The following is a 20,073-nucleotide window of genomic DNA, read 5'->3' on the forward strand; positions in this document are numbered from 1 at the left end:
ATTATATACCGTTGAAGTCAGAATTTCTGTTTAACGGAGAGCAGATTTTTTCAACACATTTCTAAACATAACAGTTTTAATAATTCATTTATAATAACTGATTTATTTTATCTTTGCCATGATGACAGTAAATAATATTTTACTAGATATATTTCAAGACACTTCCATACAGCTTAAAGTGACATTTAAAAGCTTAAATAGGTTAATTAGGCTGGTTAGGGTAATTAGGTAAATCATTGTATAATGATGGTTTGTTCTGTAATCATGCTTGCGAGGGTTAATAATATTGACCTTAAGATGGATTTAAAAAATTAAAAACTGCTTTTATTCTAGCCAAAATAAAACAAATAAGACTTTCTCCAGAAGACAAAAATATTATAAGAAATACTGTGAAAATTTCCTTGCTCTGTTGAGCATCATTTGGGAAAAATTTAAAAAAGAAAATATTTTGTCTTGTGGCTAACAACAAATTGCAGTGTGCTTTTGTGTATAAAAAATTTATTAAATAAATAATATAGTATTTATATATTAATAAAATAAAAATGTTATTATTATTATTATTATTATTATTATTATTATTATTATTATTATTATTATTATTATTATTATCATTTTGAATGGTTAGTTTTAAGTTCATTCATTTTAAATAAACAAATATTACTTTCATTCATTCATTCATTCATTCATTCATTCATTCATTCATTTTCTTGTCGGCTTAGTCCCTTTATTAATCCAGCGTCACCAAAGCGGAATAAACCGCCAACTTCCAGCAATTATTTTTATTATTACTATTGTTAATAACAACAACAACAACTATAATAATAATAATAATAATAATAATAATAATAATAATAATAATAATAATAATGACGATAATGATGATGATGATGATGATGATCATGATGATGATGATGATGATGATAATAATAATAATAATAATAATAATAATAATAATAATAATAATAATAATAAATAACATTAGAGTGATTTCTGAAGAATCGTGTAACTCTGTAGACTGGAGTAATGAAGCTGAAAATTTATCTTTAGAATCACTGGAATCAATGATTAAATAAAATGATAAACTACATTTGATAAGTTATTTTATAGTGCAATAACATTTCACAATTTTACTATTTGTACTTTATTTTTGATTAAATAAATGCAGCCTTGATGAGCAGGATAAGCTCATTTTAAAACATTTAAAAGTCCTACTGACCCCAAACTTTTGACTGGTAGTGTACATTCAGTCCATTAACTCTTACTGCTACAACCACAACTGCCTCTGTACTTTACACTGGTGCCAGACAGAGTCCCAGTCAGCAGATTTGATCTCATTATAATAATGTATCATGAATATTTCAGTGTTCTCTCTCAGTGTCTGTTTGTTTCTCCTAAAACATCTTGGTGGAGAGAAAATCTGGCTTTAATATGCAACCCCCTTTCTGTTTTTGTAAGTTTTTGTGAATGTTGAGTGTTTGTGTTGTGCTGCTGGCATTTTAAAGTAGTAGTTTATTATGGCTAACTAAAACTAAAAACATTAGAAATGACATTACTTGAAATAAAATCAGCTCAACTAAACACAAGATATTAGTCATATAACGATAACACCAAATAAATAGCATTATTATATATAATAATTTATAATATAATTTTATACAATATATTAAAGATGCTGCATGTAAATTTTTCACTCTTCTAAAGCATAAAAACACCATCATATGTTTGCAGATATTTAAGAAATAAGCCAAGTGAATATTCTTGTTTATCTGAAAAACAATGCTGAAGTCAGATATTCTGCTTTGAAAATGTGTGTTACATGCTGGAAAGCTGCCTTTGTTTTGGTTCTTTTAACCCACCTAATGCCAGTTTAGCTAATTAAATTTCAACACCTCAGGTTGCTTGGTGGAAAACCGTGTATTTCATTCATTCATTCATTCATTCATTCATTCAGAAAAGCTCTGAAAGCATGCATCCCTGACTGAAATGCGACCTCCAGTGGGCAATAGCAGACTGCGAAATGAGACGGAGATTCAGTTCCACATGAGATTATTAATTAATAAATAATATGAACCTAAAAATAAGAATAATACCAATCCTAACAACACGCTACCTGACGAGATTTGCAGTGATATGCAGTTTAATTGTTTGCACTAGACACAACATGACAGAAATTTAAACGCAGCCATTTAGAAGCACAGAATAGTGCACTTACTGCACTCCATTGAAATGATAAGGTTGAAAATCTAATTAATACATATTAAACCTCTTAAAATTATTAAATGTAGGTGCTGAATCGCTCATATGTGTTGGTTTGCATTATTTCACAGTTCTAAAGTTGAATTTCAAACAGGTTTATTTTCCAGATCTGAGGTGATCTGCTGCTGCTTTCAGTAGTATGGCAATAAATGTCATGTAAAATGGCATTCAAACTCGCATTATTAGCATTTAACACTGAATAAAGCACATGAGGTGTACCTGAGGTGATCATAGTCAGTTTATCCTGTTGTTGGGCTGCAAGAAATAGAAGCCGTTTCTAAAAATTTAATTTCTGCTGTTGATTAGAACAAAAACTGTTAATATGGAAAATATTCCTTCTATTGTTTGCCGTTGCTTTTTGTTAAAACAATTTAAATCTGCTTTTCAAGAGTTCACACTTAGCCGATGATTGATAATAAAGCTTGTTTGGGATGCTGTCCAGGGAGAGAGCTGTGAGCTCCGGGGCTCCCTCCTGTTTGCAATGCAAGGGGGGAGTTTGAGCTCAGGTACAATTCGAGAACTCCCCTGCCGTAAAAATAATGTATAAATAGCGATTGCTCTCAAGAGATAACTACTTACTAGGAGCACGTCTATGGTGCCGATTTGGATTAGTTGCATGTTTTTGGACAGTGGGAAGGAACCCGGGAGAAACCCACGTGAGCACGGGGAGAATGTGTAATCTCTGCACAGAAACATCAGCTGGCTTGGTAAGGACTAGAACCAGTGACGTTCTTGCTGTGAGGCAACAGTGGTAACCACTGGGCCACCGTGCCACCCATCTAGGAACGGAGGAGGAGTAGGGGTAGAAGGGGGGGTTCTTCAAAATGTAGAAGGCTGTTATATAGAACTTAGTGTATTTATAGTGGCTTAGGAGTCGTCTGATTGGTGAATCATAAATTGAATAGTGTGGGACCAGCTCCAAGCAATTATAAGCATGTGATCCTCTCAAAATTAGTTTACTTAGACTCTATAGTCAGGCACACTCCTCACAATCTGGCAACCTGCACTTGTGTGTGTTTGATCCAGGCCTGCAATACCTACTTCAACCACTGGGTGTCAAACTTAGATACTGCACTGCATACTTAGTTATGCAAATCCTACACAAATGGGTTTGAAAATGCAGAAACATTTACATTGGGCTGTGTTCTAAAAGTTATTAGGTTAATGCTAATTTAAATACACTCATCACACACAAACATAAGGGAAAATTATTCTCGCATATCTCAGTATTTACTCAAGTGCTACGGTATGTGTGTGCAGTGCATGTAAAGCATATTGTGTTATTACAGGATGTGCATACTGTACTTGTCCAGCATGATTATTCTAACCACATGTTCAGGGAATTGTTTAGTTTGTCCACAACACTAAACTGTTGTCTCACTGTCAAAAAAATTAAAGGAGTGATGTAATGACAACAAACGACAAATAGGTGCCCTCATTGATTACTGCAGATATGAAGGCATTAAAGTACAGCCGAAAATCAGTTTAAACCAGTAAAAAAAACTTTTTATGTTAAGCACAGGTGGCACAGTGGCTAAGTGGTTAGTATGGCTGCCTCACAGATGGTCGATGGTTCGAGTCCCTTTCTGTGTGAAGTTTGCAAGCTCTCCTCATGTCTCTGTAGAGTTCCTCCGCTTGCTCCGGTTTTCCCCACAGTCCATAGTGTGTGAATGAGAGAGTGTGTGGGTGTTTAACAGTACTTGGGGTTGTACTCTCAGCACTGGGTTGTGGCTGGACATCCGCTATGTATTTGGAGTAGTAATTGGTGGTTCATTTCATTGTGGCGACTCTAATAAAAAAAAAAAAAATACTGAAAGCCGAAAGGAAAGTGAATGAGTGTTGAGCATAACTTTTGAAGAGAAATAGTGCTGACACTGGGCATCACCTTTTTTACGTAATATGGGATTAGATTTTCTAATAATGGCCAATGTATGGTAAACAGTACTTTGTTTTGTACAGTTGAATGCACAGCCTTCCATAGGTTTGACCATTTGAGTGCGTATGTACATGAATGTTCGACAAATCCCAGTTCAGTGTTCAGTTCAGTTCAAACTTGTGGAGAAATAAATGAGTAAAAACATTTCTAAATACATATATGCATATTTAGAAAAAATGGGGTGTATGTGAGCTGTGTTAATGTCACAATTTTTGTCATGTGGACTGCACACATAGGGCTCTATTTTGACTGTCCATGCGCAAAGTGCAAAGCACAGGCGCAAACGCATTCAGGCCATGTCAGAATCCTCTTTTGCTAATATGAGGATGGAAAAATCCGCTTTGCGCCGTGGCACATGGTCTAAAAGGGTTGAGCTTATTTTCCTAATGAGGTGTGTTTTGAGAATAAACCAATCAGAGTCTCATCTCCCATTCCCTTTAGGAGTCAGTTGCGTCGCGCCATGGTGCATTTGCTATTTACATGACGACTTTGTAAGTGGAAAAACTGAGCATTTCACTAGCAAGAAAACCGTTAAACAGAGCATCTACAGTGCAAGAATGAGAAATAAACTATTAACTTTCACTTTCACTCTCGTGGATAGGAAAACCTTGTATGCACAGACATCAATTAGCCTATAAATAATTAATTTAGTTTGTTAAGCGCAAATATTAGTTTCAAAACTATTTCTAAATTCAGTTTTAATTTCCAGCAAACGAATAAATGAACAATAATAACAAAGTGTGGTCAAAAAACTGAGTTATATCCTAATACACATGCTGTGCCCTATTTGGTCTAAAACCTGACTGGTGGGAATATCTAAGCTTGTTTTTAATAAAACAAATATAAATATAGATATACTTAATAATACTGCTAATTATATTAGCATTATACAAAAAATTGTAATGAATAAACGACAACAACAACAAAAAAAAAAAACTCCCGGGATGAAGAAGGCATAAAAGCAGTGTTTTTAAAAAAAAATTTTTAATTTATGTAGGCTAGAAAAGCCTTTATATTTATATCCTATATATATCCTTATTATATCCTTTATATTTCCTTAATATTTAAATTCTTTTTCATATGTAAAGATTTTGAATAGCAAGCAGTTTGTAAGCGAGGTGCACAACAGCGCTTTGCGCTGGACAATAGACCGGCTTTGTTCTGGTCTATTGAAAAATCTATTATAGTTTCTCAAAATAGCAACGCGCCAGCAATACACCTAAACACGCCTCCCTTTTTTAGACCAGAACGCATATGGGCGCACATATGAGCGCAAATGCATTTGCTATATAAACAGCATGGCTCAAAACGACTCTTGCGCCAAGCTGAAACTAGCAAACAACAATTGCGTCATGCCTTGCGCCACATTGCGCCGGGTGTATGATAGGGCCCAGAGTAGGGCTGAACATAATATCATTGATATCACAAACTCACTGGAATAAATGTCATTAATATCGCAATGTGTGTATCTGCAACAGTCACGTTGCTGTCACAACTAACTCCTGTCATGAATTCACTCTCTCATAAAGAGACTCACGGGATCGCAGAAGTTATTAAAACATGAATATTTATTAACAATGACACTTACGAGGAAAATTGGAACACGTGAATCGCACATAGGAGCACACAGGAAGACAATTCAAAAGACGTGCAATACTAGACACTGGGTCGAACAAAACACAGAACTTAAATACACAGAACATGATTAAACTGATTACATACAGGGAAGAGACGCTGATGAAACTCATGAAACAAACAACAGGCAGGAAAACTGAAGAAAGGTCACATGACCAAAACATAAGCACATAGAACACAAGAAACACAAAACCTGAAAGTTGCAGGATTAGATTATTTATTAAAGATTCTGATTTTAGAAAAATATGTTTTTTTTTTATTATTTATACAATGATGACCGTATTGTTTTACATTTGATTGTTCAATTTCCGTACTTAAATACTCTCCAAAAAACATAAAACACTGTTTATTCATTTATTTTTGCTTGTAATTTATTGTAATTTATGCAAATACACTGCATAGAAGAAGACTTGATCATCCCAGTCGATCTAAATGAATGAATTCTTTCCAAACAGAGCTATTCAAATCTGGTGAAATTTTATTTTATTCATTTCGCAATATACAGTTAAGGTCAGAATTATTAGCCCCCCTGTTTATTTGTTTTGCCCATTTTCTGTTTAACGGAGAGCAGATTTTTTCAGCACATTTCTAAACATAAAAGTTTTAATAACTCATTTTAATAACTGATTTATTTTATCTTTGCCATAATGACAGTAAATAATATTTGACTAGATATTTTTCAAGACACTTCTATACAGCTTAAAGTGACATTTAATGGCTTAACTAGGGTAATTATGTTAACTAGGCAGGTTAGGGTAATTAGTCAAGTTATTGTATAATGATGGTTTGTTATGTAAACCAAGGAAAAAAATAGAAGCTAATAATTTTCACCTTAAAATATATATATATATATTTTTTTTAATTAAGACTGCTTTTATTTTAGCCAAAATAAAACTTAACTTTAAATATTATCAGACTTACTATGAAAGATTACTTGCTCTGTTAAAAATCATTTGGGAAATATTTGAAAAACAATAAAAATCAAAGGGGGCTAATAATTCTGTCTTCAACTTTCTATCATGGCAAAACAAAATATCTTATATTTTATATCTTAAAAATTTTTCCAGTATCGTGCAGCTCTAATATATCTTAATGTATGCACCATAAACACAGTATTTGCTCTACATGCAGTGCTGCTCAGAACATTTCTTAAAAGAAAAATCATGCTGCCTACCTTTGTGAACAGCGTCGCGTCAGGATCACACCTCTGATACCTTAAAAGCCCGTCAGCGTAGGCTGTTTACAAGATTTTGGATTGGAGCCATTGATACAGGTTATAATACTTGTCTATTCTCTTTCGCTGTCTGCATGTGGCTGGTCTTGTTCAGTATTATATTGTCACCTTGTAATAACAGTTCTCAGCATAATTGAGTACACTCCATTTTGAAAATGAATATTTGTATCTGTTTCTCAGTGAATATAGGCAATTGTATTTTGGTGCATTTAAACAAAACAGATTTATTAAACAAATATATTTATTCAAATAATATTTTAGTCACCAAACATATTTAGTAATTTAAAGACAATACAATTAAATAAAAGCAAAATATTGCAAAAAAAATTACAAACTACAAAATTTCAACTAAATTAAAATTTGACTTTTTCTCTTTTTTAAATTTGTATTTAATATTTTACTATAACATATATTTGCGTGTACTAGTTTTTGGACCATTGTCATAAGTTATACTGTTAGATTAGCAGATTTGGTTTTAGTACTGACTAATTGAATGTATATGCACAAATATAATATTGGATAGCTTCCTATTAAAAATATCAATTTAAAAGAAAGATTTGTGTGCTGTGTACTTAATATATGCTGACCACTGTATTTGGTTCTACGCATATGACATATATGACAAATCTATTCCCATATTCTTATTCTATGATAACTTATTTACATAATTAAAAAAAAATGTTTAGAGAGTTAGTTTATTTCCTCATAATCAAACTCTAACTTGGCTATATAACTTTCTACTTGTGAGCCAACCAGCACTTTAAATGCATACGAAAGCATCAATAAGGATAATCTAGATGAGTGATATGAAGGTTATGAGGCGTATTATGATTTAGGTTATGAGGCGTATTACGTATTATGATTATATATAAAAATAGTAAAAATAGTTAAAGTTGTTGATAATAAAGTATTTTAGATAATTTTGATTATTTTACATGTGAAATATTTTGATTATATATATATATATATATATATATATATATATATATATATATATATATATATATATATATATATATATATATATATATATATATATATATATATATATATATATATATATAGTGATTTGTAATGTTTATTAAAAGATATTGCTGCAGCATTGTTTCTTTCTTTTCTGTTTTGGAGTTTGTAAAATCTTAAATGTTTACAATATTAAGGCTGAAAGATCAAATAGTCAGCAATTTAATTAAAGGCATCTTAATTACAACAATTTTTCATTTTCAACCATACTGTCTAGAACAAAAACACAATATTACAGAGCTGCTTTCTCTAAATCAAAGGATATTTATACAAAAACGTTTTAACAATTCCCAAAATTATGTGTTTTATTACCTATATCCCCGGTTTTTACAAATAAGGTTTAAGGCTAGTCAAAGTTAAATTGCATGTTTGAGCTGTCTCAGCTCAAAATAACTTGTGGTGAGATGTCTTGAAATATATCAGTATAATTTTTTGTCTCCAGGTGCACACCTGAAATATGTTTTTCTACAGCCATTTAATAAATGTGGCCTAAATAACCTAATTTAACTAAGGCCTAGTCCTGGCTTAATCTGAGCCCTGTTTGTGAAACTGGGCCATAATGTTCTTACCAAAGTTAACATCTTATTCTCAACTTGAAAATGAAAAAGTTATTTGTCGATTTAGGTTCTATTCCGATTTGATTGCTTCTGTACTTCTGAAATATTGTTGTTAGATGAATACAGCCGAGAGAAAACACAAAAGTGTGTTTTGTTGTTCAGTTTGTTCCTCTGCACCCATGGAGAGCTGGCAGTCGGACCCGTCCTGACTGACCTGCGTCCAGATTACTTTCCCAGTCTCCAGCTAGGAAACCAATTCATTCTTTTATTCTCATTCTCTCACCTATTCTCACCCATTTCTAAAGTACCCGGAATTTTTTTAACTTGTTTGTGCCTGTGTTTTTGTGTGCATTTGGCTTTTCTCCGGCTTCCAGCTGAGACCTTTTCTTTTAGTTTGATTATTGCTGCGTAGTTTGGCAGTCTCAACACCATCCCACTAACATATTGGTATCATTTTTGTTCTTAATATTTTGTTTTAATGTGCACTGACTTCAATAGTCCTACTCACACACACATACACACACACTCTGGCCTGCCCCCTGCACCCTCTCACGCGTTGTGAATAATGAATGAGTGTGTTTGATTAAAGCGGTCGGGCCAAATGGGTTTTCTGCTTTTCAATCACGCTGTGTCGTTGTGACGACGGAGCATGTGGCAGAAAGGAAGCATTAAAATCAGTCAGATATCGCTGATGTGGGGGCGATGGGAACAGACAGCTGCACCTCTGATCAGATACCAGACAATCACAAGCTCACCTCTGAATCATGACAAGATCACCCAGAGCTTGTCAAATCTTTGATGAATGCGTGATCAATTCCACATTAGCTTTTCATTACACTCATTTATCATCTAAATCAAAACAACAAATACATTTATATATTTTATTTATAATTTGGACTGTTTTGAGTGAGCATCATGCATTACATTTGCAAATTTTAGATATTAAAACATCTATCTATTTGTGTGTGTGTGTGTGTGTGTGTGTGTGTGTGTGTGTGTGTGTGTGTGTGTGTGTGTGTGTGTGTGTGTGTGTGTGTGTGTGTGTGTGTGTGTGTGTGTGTGTGTGTCTGTGTGTGTGTCTGTGTCTGTGTCTGTGTGTGTGTGTGTGTGTGTGTCTGTGTGTGTGTGTGTGTGTGTGTGTGCGCGTGTGTGTATTTGTGTGTGTGTGTGTGTTTATACACAGTCCTCAGCATAAATAAGTACACCCCTGACAAATCTTTTATTTAAATTAATATTTACTATAGGTTGCCATAAAATATTATAATTCTGAATATACATTAGATTACTCAGTACTAAAGCCAAATCTAGAGGTAATCTAACAAAATAATTATAAGGGTCCAAAGATTTGTAGCTCAAATATATTTGTTCGGGAAAAATATGAAATACAATAAAATAAAAAAAAAGCAAATGTGAAGAGAAACAAAACAAAACAAAATTTTTTTGTTAAAATTTCGCATTTTGTAAATTTTTTTGCAATATTTTGCATGATTTTTTGCATGATTTATTATCTTTTTATTTCTACAGATGTTCAGTGACTTAAAATATCATTTGAATAAATAAATCTGTTTAGAAAATCTGTTTTGTTCAAATACACCTAAAGACATTGCCTATATTTACTGAAAAATTAAGAAAAAATATTAATTTTCATAATGAGTTGTTGAAAATTAATTATGCTGAGCACTGTATATTTGAAGAGTTTAGATGCAAAAATCTCTAAGTGCTGTCTGAAATTTCCATCGAAAATGAGCATTATTCTCAGCCTCCTTTGTTTATATGGAGTTATTTTTTACTTTGAAAACATGAAAATAACTTATTCTTTGCCATAAAATGAAATTACTGAACCTTCTGATTACACAGGAGCCTGATTAAAATGCTCATTTTAGAGGAAAGTTTGAGATGGCATTTAGAGGTTGCATCTGAACTTTTCATACATAAACTAGTCTAAAGTTTGGAAACATTAATATTTAAATATATATATGTATAAACATTAAAGGTGCAATAGGTGACCTGCCAAAATGCTAACCAGTTAGCATAATATCTTTAAAACACAGTGTCTCCCCTGCCGTCCTAGACTGCAGCTCTACACAAGACGTTTGGCCATAGGAGAAATGGTCGTGCCCAACTGAGCCTGGTTTCTCTCGAGGTTTTTATCCTTCACTTTCACCAATTGCCACTGGCTTGCATGTTTTGGGACTTGAAGAGCTGCGCATCTATGGATTTGCTCTTCAGTGTTTGGACTGCAGTTTCAATTTACTATAATCTTCTATGTAAAGCTGCTTTGACACAATCTAGATTATAAAAGCACTGTACAAATAAAGATTAATTGAATTGAATTGAATTGAATTGAATTGAATTGAATTGAATTGAATTGAATTGAATAATTGAATGTATTTGCTGACAGCCAGTTTGGGCTACTTATTAGAATTATGGGAAATATCAGCCCGACAATTTTTAACTGGATGAACATTTTTTAGTTTTATGCCTTACCCAGAATATAAAAATACATATAAATACATTTAGATCAAGTTATTACTGTATTACTGTCAACATTACTGTTCGACTGGGATGAGACTTTCAACCGGCAAAAAAAAAAAATGTTTCTGAAGACAATCACCTACTGCAACTTTAATTTAAGTTTTAATTTCTGTGCACACGACTACATTTACAGTATATGATCAAAAATACAATAAGAACAGTTATATTGTGAAATTTTATTTACATTTTACAATCAATTACCGTTTTCTATGTGCATTTCTTTTTAAAGAGCCCTTATTATTGGTTTTTAAAAATGTCCTCCAAGTATTGTGTAACAAAGCTCTAAGTGAAGTGAAATATCTAGATAAGGTTTAAATTTGAAAGTGCATCATATTTAAAACTTTTGATTCATTTATAAAAGAGTCGACTTATAATACTTCAAATGAATAATTTTGATAACGAGTCTTTGGCCGTTTCGGCGTGACGTCACTACGAAACATAAGCGCCGCTCAATTGTTGCGCTCGCAAACCCGGGAAATTAAAACCTGCGGCCCTGCCCACAAACAGTGTAGCAGATCCAGGTTGAATCAAGTCATGAATAAGCTGTGCTCAGCTGGATATCATTGAAAGTGTGAGGAATAGTTAGTGTTATTTTCTCAACCCAAAGATGAAGCTATGAAGAGCCAGTGGTTTAGGTTTATTTTGCAAAAATACCTCAGCATCATAGCTCAGCCTTGTGCAGTTCAAGTGCTTCAGTATTCTACATGCTTACAACAGGGGATTAGTCAGCCGTTTGTTAAGGGAAGGATCAGAAAAGACTATTGATGCATGGTACTTTGTCAGAGCTCGACAGGAACTTTATCAGTACACAGCTCATGGATCAGTTTCTTCCTCCACTTCACGAGTGTAAGTAAGTACGATTAAAGTGGACTCCTTGTTTCCTCTAGCTTGCTAATGATGTATTTAATTGTGTCAATTAATTGTGCCAATCGGCGCAGATTAGCTTCGCGCTAAGGAGGGGTTTCTGAACAAATGAGTTGCTGAATGAATCAAATAGGAGTCGCTGGAATAATTAGGTAAAATAAATGCATCTTATAAGACAATGAAAGTGTTTTTTTGATTTTGCATGCATATCAGCCTGTTGTTTGAGACCCTTAAAACCAAAATATGACCCTTTTAAATGTATAATAGTGGCTCTTTAATGTTAATCATTGCATTTAAAATAATTTTCCATCATCCAATATTCCAGTCTGATATGTGGCTCTGTTATGAAAAACTATTATTAACGTTTAATCGCCAAGAAGGGTTCTGTGTATTTTCCCTGCTTTCTATTTTTGTGAAATATATTTGTGCATTTTACATTTTATGATACTTGATATACAAATGCTTGATTAATACTTTAAGAAAAAATGTTACTGCACACAACTCCAAAGAATCAAACAGAAGAACAGAGGATAAACAAGAGTTCTCATCAATACACAAATATACCTTCCATTATATACCTGATTAGGATATATTTTAACCCAAATTTGTCAAAAAAGATCCCACTAGCATTATATTGGGTGCTTTCATCAACAGAAATCTATTCACAATAGATTTCTTGCGCAAAATGTTGGAAACTTAGAAAGTGTCTTGTGTCGTGGGTCACAGCACATGCTAATAGACAAGACAAGATCCACATTTTAAATCCCAGATGCTATTAAAATGTCTTTGTTATAGCATCACCATATTCGAAAATATGCATGAAGTCTTTCATGCGAGACACATTGAATTGTAATAGCAGCAATCTATAAACTGCATTTTCATTTGAAACATTCATTCATTTTTTTTGGCTTAGTCCCTTATTTATGAGGGGTCACCACAGCGGAATGAATCGCCAGTTATTTTGGCATATGTTTTATGCAGCAGATGCCCTTCCAGCCCATACAATTTTTTTTCTGAACACACACACACACATACACTATGGCCAATTTATTCAATTCACCTATAGTGCATGTTTTTAGACTTGTGGTGGAAACCAGAGCAACCAGAGAAAACCCACGCCAACACGAGGAGAACATGCAAACTCCACACAAAAATGCCAACTGACCTAGCCGGGACTCGAACCAGTGGCCTTCTTGCTGTGAGGCGACAGTGCTAACCACTGAGCCACCATGCCACCCCAATTTGAAACATTTAAAAATTTGCAATTATAAATGAAATCCAAAGGCTGGATTATTTTACACACACACACACACACACACACACACACACACACACACACACACACACACGCGCACACACACACACACACACACACACACACACACACACACACACACACACACACACACACACACACACACACACACACATCTCATGTGGACACAATTTATGCATTGTCATTTACATTTATCATCATGTCAACTGTATCCAACACGCATGAATCACACACTTCCAGACACACTCATTGCTTTAATTGTAGATGTCAGTCGCACCTGAGGGCTTTGGTGATGTGTGTGTGCACGCGTGGATGTGTGTTAGGATGTTTATTTATTATCTTTGTTTTATTTAGTAGTACACAATCTTTTAAAGGGATAGTTCACCCAAAAATGAAAATCTACTTACTACAGATGTTTCCAAGAATGTGGAAAAACTCTAACCAGTGACTTCCATAGTAGGAAAAACAAACACTATAGAAGTCAATGGTTACAGGTTTCCAGCTTTCTTCAAAATAGCTTGTTTTGTGTTCAACTGAAGAACTATTTAAACTGATTTGTAACAGGTAAAAGGTGAGTAAATGATGACAGAATATACATTTTTGGGTAAACTACCATTTTAGTATGACAGTGTCCTCTGTGTGTTGTTTATTATGTGAGGCAAAAAATAGCTGCAGTGGTTTCCCTGGTTGCATAAAACTCCATTAAAATTATGCTCTAAAGAAAACTGGGTTTTTCTCTACCAGTACATTTATTCCGGTATTGTTTTTTATTAAAAAATACATTTTAATGACATTTTCATCCCAACTGTTGGGTTTGTCCATATTTGACACATGGGTTACAACAAACCAGCATTTTTTTGTGTAATTTGGACCAGTTTCCCAGCAAATTAGGTTTGTTCTTTTGAAAACATGAAATGGAAATTGTTTATTAGCCATTTTTTATAAAATATTCAAGTAAGTACAGCCTGTAAATAAATGTACAATATGTTTTATTATAGACTTATTATATGTAGAATATACACACTTAACAATTCACTGTAAAATCTTCAGTAACTTAATGATCAGTTTGGTTCCTAGTAGACTGTAAATTTACAAGCATACTGCAAATGAATAATTACAATTTACTGTAAAACTTACAGTAACTTACTGTCCATTTGGGTTCTCAGTAAGACTGTTATTTTACGAGCACACTGTAAATTAATAATTACAATTTACTGTACGATTTACAGTAACTTATTGGCAATTTTGGTTCCCAGTGGGACTGTAAATTTACAATCACACTGCAAACGAATAATTACCATTTACTGTACAATTTACAGTAACTTACTGTCCATTTGATTTTCAGTAAGACTGTAAACTTACAAACACACTGTAAATTAATAATTACAATTTACTGTAAAATTTACAGTAACTTATTGGCAATTTTGGTTTCCAGTGGGACTGTAAATTTACAAGCACACTGTAAATTAATAATTACAATTTACTGTAAAAATTTACAGTACATTACTGTCAATTTTAATTACTAGTAAGACTGTAATATTACAAGTACACTGCAAATTAATAATTACAATTTACTTTAAAATGTACAGTGACTTACTGGCAATTTTGGTTCCTAGATAGACTGTAAGTTTACAAGCACACTGTAAATTAATAAGTACAATTTACTGTAAAATTTACAGTAACTTACTGTCCATTTTGGTTCTCAATAGATCTGTAAATTTACAAGCACACTGCAAATGAATAATTAAAATTTACTGTAAAACTTGCATACCTTACCAGCAATTTTGGTTTCCAGTAAGACTATTATTTTACAAGTGCACTATTACTTAATTACAATTATAGTGTTAAAATACAGCACAATTGTAATCATTTATTTGCAGTCTGTTTGCAAATTTACAATCTTACTGGAAACCAAACTTGTCAGTAAGTTACTGTAAATTTTACAGTAATTTTTTACAGTGTAGAACTATTCCATCAGTTAGGAATTTTGGTCATATTTAATTAATATTTTATGACATTAGTTAATCTAATCTTCATAGCATTTGCTTAATTCTTCAAGTAAAACTCTTTATATGTTCAAGTACATAAGCTTATATATAAGAATATAAGCATAATGAAGCATTAATAATTACACTACTTCAAAATTTACTTAATATTTGTAAAAATAAATGTAAAAATGTTTCACTGAAAATAAAAAGCTGGTTAGATCATAATAAATGTTTTTACAGTGTAGCTGTAGATATATTGTCTTCTTTTGAGTTTCTATAGTATGTCATAATAATATAAATAGTTTTTAAATAGCACCGTTTTATCATCCTTTTAGAAAATGTGCAGCAGAGCAAAGAGAGAACATGAGAAATAGGCAATAAGAGAGAGAAAGCGAATAAGTTTGTTGGATGTATGGAGAAAATCTGACCAAGCAGCATCTTTCGTGCACCCTTGAGTGTGTGTGGGTGTGTGATGAAGGAGTGAGATGCGAGAGATGGGAAAAACAGCTGGCGTCAGAGTCTCAGAAGAGCTCTTGCTCATATACTTCACGCACAGTGGCTCCAGATATTTTCAGAAGCGCCTCTGACATGTTCTGCTTCTGTCCAGCATAAACACACATACACACACACACTTTGCATATATGAACAGGAAATATCAATGCCTCTCTTTTTACCTTCTGTCTTTCTTAGAAGAGATGCATTATTTGATTATTTATTGAGGATAAATCGATTTACTGCAGTAAAAAGGCTATTTATAATGTGTCAAACTTTTTTTTTGTGACAATCCACAAAATACCAGAGTTGAGAAGTACTTTTTATTTAAAGGCCAAAATACTTCTTTCACACTGGATTCAAGATCTAGTGATATATCTCCACTTGGAAAAAATTAAATATTCAATTAGAGGTACTAGCAAATTCTGCTATGTTTGGCAACCATTATTATCACATTTCACCACTATAAATGTACCTCTATATAATTATCGTTATTTACTATTTTATTTTATGCAATTTTGCTGTTTGTTTTTATATTTATTTATTTATTTATTTGCATTATTATAATTATTTATTTATTTATTTATTTATTATTTATTTGCATTATTATAATAATAATTATTTATTTATTTATTTGCATTATTATTATTACTATTATTTATTTGCATTATTATAATTATTTATTTATTTATGCATTTGCATTGTTATAATTATTTATTTATTTATTTACATTATTATAATAATTATTTATTTATTTATTTTTTTATGTATTTATTTATTTATTTTGTGTCCTTACTATTTTTATTATTGTTACTGGCAACATTTATTTTAGGCAGTGTGTTTAGGGTTTGTTGAAGTGGGTTTAAGAGATAATCTATCTCTGTATAAACAATGACACCTGCACTTGGCCTAAAAATGGAGAAAAAAAATACGGCTTATGCTATTTTTTATCTGTTTTGAATAAAAGTGATGCATGTTCTCAAAAAGTGTTCTTAAAGGTTCAAGAAACCTTTGGGTACTTTTTTTGAGATTTTACAGATTTGTGTGTGTTGAGCATCAGTTAAGACAATGTTAGCACCTGTTAGCTGTAATTGTGGGGAAAACTCGACGTAGCGCAAAACTGCAAGTGCAAAGATGACGTGTCGGTTTCTCACTATTATTCATAGCTGAGTTTTCTTATCTTATGAGTAGAGCCGGCTTCTTAATTATTCATGACTGCGCGTGCGTTCCGAAGGCAAGACAGACCTGCCAGTCCCAAGCTGTGTGACCCTATGTTGATGACTGGGTGAGACCGTGTCCACGGACCCACGGCACACATATTTAGCTGTTCATGAAGGGTTGTTTGTGTTTGTGTCCATGATCCACGGGGTTTGTTGCATGTTTTTTTCCCGCGATACTGTCAGGGCCGATACAGCAAAGCTGTTTGTGTGCACCAAGCATTTTTGTCAGGAGAGCAGCACGAGAATTGGAGAATGGCAGACATTGTCTTTTATCAGGAGTTCGCTCACATTTAGACACATCGCCGTGCTGCTGTGTTCGCCTAAATCCGCCAGATTACTAGCAGGGCTAATGGTTAAAATAGACAGGGCAAGAGACCTGCGGCACTGAGTCTGCATTCAGACCCAAATTGTGGTTATGTGTATATAAAAATTACAAATGACAAATGTAGCAGGGCATTAAATTTCTTAATATTTCTTTGCATTTTAACTTTGTAAACTATAAACTCATGCGTCTCCTCAAGGTTTGTGTCTCATTTTGAGTTGACTGACAACAGTTGTTCATTCCTCTCCTTCTCCCCTGCTCTGCTGGCCTCGCCCACTCCTGCTCTTTGCTCGCGGAGCTCCATGCCCATTAAGATGCTTCTTTTGAAAAAATTCTGAGGTAGACCTTAACCGAAAGTGGGTGGTGTCATGGTTCTTTAATGTGCTGTCAGCTTGCTGTGATTCAGTGTGCTAAAGGGACTGTCAGTGTGTTAAACCCTGGCTAAATTCATCACACTTTAAACCACCCACTCTATAGTGAAAATTGCTAGTTTAGGAAGTAGGAGATTTCTAGCATTAAAACAATATGCGTTGATGTTTATTTTATTTTAGGGAATGTATTTGTTGCTGGAGTTTCCTATTTTTTACCATATTAGCATTAAAGAATAAAATAATTATTGTGAATAATCAAGTTTTATTCATAGTAACAATAATATACTGATATTTAAAACTAGAATCCTTTTGATGACGTTTCAAGGCTTATTTAAGAGAGTCTCCAAAATACTTACTGATTGTCTTTTTAAGTCTTTATATACTTCAGGGGGTGTTTAGACAATTTTCAATCAGGTTTCAGAGCACATCACAGTACAGAGAGCGCCCTTATAAAGATGATCAATGATATACGCCTAAAAACAGATTCAGGCAAGCTAACAGTGTTGGTATTGCTCGATCTCAGTGCTGCATTTGACACTGTCAATGACAGCATACTTCTGGATAGTCTGGAAAACTGGGTTGGGCTATCTGGCACGGTCCTCAAATGGTTCAGATCTTACCTTGAAGGTAGAGGTTACCATGTGAGTATAGGTGACCATAGGTCGAGGTGGACACCAATCACATGTGGAGTCCCACAAGGCTCGATTCTGGCACCTCTCCTGTTCAACCTTTACATGCTCCCTCTGAGCCAAATAATCAGAAAGAACCAAATCTCCTACCACAGCTATGCTGATGACACTCAGATCTACCTAGCCTTACTGCCTGATGACTACAGCCCTTTTGACACCCTCTACCAGTCCATTGATGAAATGAACTGTTGGATGTGCCAAAACTTTCTTCAGTTAAACAAAGAGAAATCTGAAGTCATTGCGTTTGGGAACAGAGATGAGGTTCTCAAGGTGAATGTGTACCTTGGCACTAAAGGTAAAAAAAATAAAAATAAGGTCAAGAATCTTGGTGTGACTCTGGAGTCAGATCTGAGTTTCAACAGTCATGTCAAAGCAGTAAGTAAATCAGCATACTATCATCTCAAAAACATTGCAAGAATCAGATGCTTTGTTTCCAGTGAAGACTTAGAGAAACTTGTTCATGCTTTTATCAGCAGCAGGGTGGATTACTGTAATGGACTCCTCATTGGTCTTCCTAAAAAGACAGTCAGACAGTTGCAGCTCATCCAGAACGCTGCAGCCAGAATTCTGACCAGAACCAGAAAATCAGAGCACATCACACCTGTACTCAGATCACTACACTGGCTCCAAGTTACATTCAGAATAGACTTTAAAGTATTATTACTGGTCTATAAATCACTAAATGGCCAAGGACCTCAATACATTACAGATATGCTCCCTGAATACAAACCCAACAGATCACTCAGATCTTTAGGATCTTATAAACTAGAAGTTCCAAGAGTTCAGTCAATGCAGGGTGAATCAGCTTTCAGCCACTATGCCCCCCGCTGCTGGAATCAGCTTCCAGAAATGATCAGATGTGCTCCAACATTAGGCACATTCAAATCAAGACTGAAAACACATCTGTTTAGCTGTGCCTTTACTGAATAAGCACTGTGCTGCATCCGACAGTTTGCACTATTATGTTTTTCTCTTCTTCTTTATTCTTTTATATCACATTTGACCTGTTTTTATTTATTTTTTTACTAATTTTTATTATTTGTTTTTATTTTTATTTTACTTGTTTCTTTTCTATGTAAAGCACTTTGAATTGCCACTGTGTATGAAATGTGCTATATAAATAAACTTGCCTTGCCTTATATTTTTGCCAATATGCTTTTAACCTCTGGTTTTGTTTTGTTTGTAATGATTTAATGATTGTTTGCATTTGGGTAACACTTTATAATAACTACACACTATGAATCCTCTATGAAGCATTAGCAAATAGTCAAATCATAATCTGTTAAGCCATAACTCTAAATTAATAGATGTTAGTAAACAGTTCATAAATACAGCTACATTTATTATGTGCTTAATAATTATATTTTCATACTTTATTATTTATTAATAGTTCATTTCTAAATTCAGTATCGCATTATTTACAAACCAGCTGTATTTAAGAGTAGTTGGTGGCTTTTATAATCATTTAAAATGAGTTAGTAAATGATTGATAAACTATTCAAATCATTAATTATTTTATTTTTCAGGCATATAGTAATGGTTACTGTGTTTGTTAATAAATGCTTTATTAACTCAACTTCATGCAGTTTTGTGATCTAATCTAAAGTGAGGACTGTTTATACTTTGTAAAATACTTATAAATGACACTTAAAGCATCAAATCAACAATAAATGTT

At 33.4% G+C, this 20,073-nt stretch overlaps 1 protein-coding gene across 6 annotated transcripts in view; it reads left to right on the forward strand.

Moving 5' to 3' along the window:
- The window catches only part of adam22 (ADAM metallopeptidase domain 22), a 137,418-nt gene that overhangs the window by 6,146 nt on the left and 111,199 nt on the right, over nucleotides 1-20,073 (forward strand). The window lies entirely within an intron of this gene.

Source organism: Danio rerio, chromosome 16 (genome assembly GCF_049306965.1).
Source record: "Danio rerio strain Tuebingen ecotype United States chromosome 16, GRCz12tu, whole genome shotgun sequence".
NCBI lineage: Eukaryota > Metazoa > Chordata > Actinopteri > Cypriniformes > Danionidae > Danio > Danio rerio.